Source organism: Bison bison, unplaced genomic scaffold, assembly GCF_000754665.1.
Source record: "Bison bison bison isolate TAMUID 2011002044 unplaced genomic scaffold, Bison_UMD1.0 scf7180017864101, whole genome shotgun sequence".
Classification (NCBI taxonomy): Eukaryota; Metazoa; Chordata; class Mammalia; order Artiodactyla; family Bovidae; genus Bison; species Bison bison.
Genome location: NW_011494673.1, coordinates 2603328 through 2605440, shown reverse-complemented (window position 1 = coordinate 2605440; position 2113 = coordinate 2603328). Strand labels below are relative to the sequence as shown.

The 2113-nt window shown below is 49.4% G+C and overlaps 1 protein-coding gene across 1 annotated transcript in view; it reads right to left on the bottom strand.

Annotated features, from left to right (window-relative positions):
• The window catches only part of TTC7A (tetratricopeptide repeat domain 7A), a 123021-nt gene that overhangs the window by 22174 nt on the left and 98734 nt on the right, over positions 1 to 2113 (bottom strand). The gene's annotated exons all lie outside the window — the stretch shown is intronic.

The following is a 2113-nucleotide window of genomic DNA, read 5'->3' as shown; positions in this document are numbered from 1 at the left end:
ATTACTTTGCCAACAAAGGTCTGTCTAGTCAAGGCTATGGTTTTTCCAGTGGTCATGTATGGATGTGAAAGTTGGACTGTGAAAAAGGCTGAGCGCCGAAGAATTGATGCTTTTGAACTGTGGTGTTGGAGAAGACTCTTGAGAGTCCCCTGGACTGCAAGGAGATCCAACCAGTCCATTCTAAAGGAGATCAGCCCTGGGATTTCTTTGGAAAGACTGATGCTGAAGCTGAAATGCCAATACTTTGGCCACCTCATGCGAAGAGTTGACTCATTGGAAAAGACTCTGATGCTGGGAGGGATTGGGGTCAGGAGGAGAAGGGGACAACAGAGGATGAGATGGCTGGAGGGCGTCATGGACTCGATGGACGTGAGTTTGAGTGAACTCCGGGAGTTGGGGATGGACAGGGAGGCCTGGCATGCTGTGATTCATGGGGTCGCAAAGAGTCAGACACGAGTGAGCAACTGAACTGAAAAAAGCAGCAGACTGCAAAAGAGAGCACAGTTTTATGAGAAGCAAAATACAGGAATGTTTCCGAAAGTCTGAAAGGCCACTTATTAAGGTTTGAGTGGTGAAATGATGGATGACTTTTCCTTTCTCCCTTTCATATTTTTACTTTCTGTTTTCACAAGCGCCTATTATTTCTTTACAGAGAAGTACCCTGGAGGAGGGCATGGCAACCCACTCCACTGTTCTTGCCTGGAGAATCCCATGGACAGAGGAGCTTGGTGGGATACTGTCCATAGGGTCGCAAAGAGTCGGACACAACTGAAGCGACTTAGCACGCACGCATGGTGGAATGATGGATGAATTTTCCTTTCTCCTTTTTATATTTTCACTTTCTTTCACAAGTGCCTATTATTTCTTTATAGAAAAGTCCCATCGGAGGTTGGGCTGTGAAGGATTCTTGGGTAGCAGCTTGGGCCAGACCGTGTGCCCTCTGGAGCACTTCTCCCCGTGGCAGTCCTGAGTAACACTGGGTCCCTGTTCAGGATATACAAGCTGTTGACATTTACAGTTTACGAGAAGGTGAAATGCAAGCTCTTTTTTTTTCCTCTCTCTCTCAGAGGTAGTAAAGGCTCCAATAAACTCAGGAGACCTTGGGGCAAAACCACAGATGACTTCAGTTTATAAGGCAAGTGTTCATAGAGTCCTAATAACTTTGTCCAGAGTTCTCCCCTCTCCAATCGCCAAGGCGCTACACTCCCTGGCACCGTTGCCTCCTCGGAGTCAGCAGCTCTACGTCCAGCCCATCGCTCCTCAGCTCAAATCAGGTGCTGGGTGTGGCTTCGGGAATCAGCCTCATCTCTCGACAACAAAGGCGCAAGTTGGTTCCCAGCCACAGGAGTGGAAAAGATGAGCAATGACACCAAATACAACTCCCTCACACGTTCATTCCCGTGACTAATTTTGCTTGTGTTTTTGAGGAAGGTATTTGCTTTAATCAGGTCCTGGGTAAAAATATGTTAAGTTTGCAGATTCTAAACTGGTTTGAATTTCACAAGCCATGGATGTCAGGATGAATTTTTCCAGGAAACTATAGTCAGATTTAGGCTGAAACAGAAGCTTAGCCCTTCCTTTCTACTTGACTTGATCTGTTGAAGACATTATCATGGCAGACCTTGGCCTTGAGCTTTTTTAAAAAACACATTTCTTTGGCCGTGCAGGATCTTCATTGCGGGAAGTCTTAGTTGCGGCATGTGGGATCTAATTCCCTGACTAGGGACTGAACCCAGGCCCCCTGCATCGGGAGCATGGAGCTTAGTCACTGGACCACCAGGGGAAGTCCCCTTGGCCTTGAGCTTCAGCCTAAGGGGAGACGGTCTCCGTGCTCCACACAATCCTCTCTCCACCCCAGTCTTCCCCACGCCCACACAGAGGATGGGGTCCCTCTCTTACCTACACCATCTGCCTACTTCCTGCCCCTGGGCCAGCAGCTGTCTTGCCACTCTGGGCCCTAAAGAGGCCCGAGGGCAGTTCCTTAGCACAGGAGCTTGGGCAGCAGCCAGCCAGAGGCAGGATGGATTCCACCAGGCCGGGCAAATGCTCAGGCTGGGACAGGGAGCTGTGGGCTTATGTGGACAGCTGCCCATGGGGCACGTTCTTACCAGAG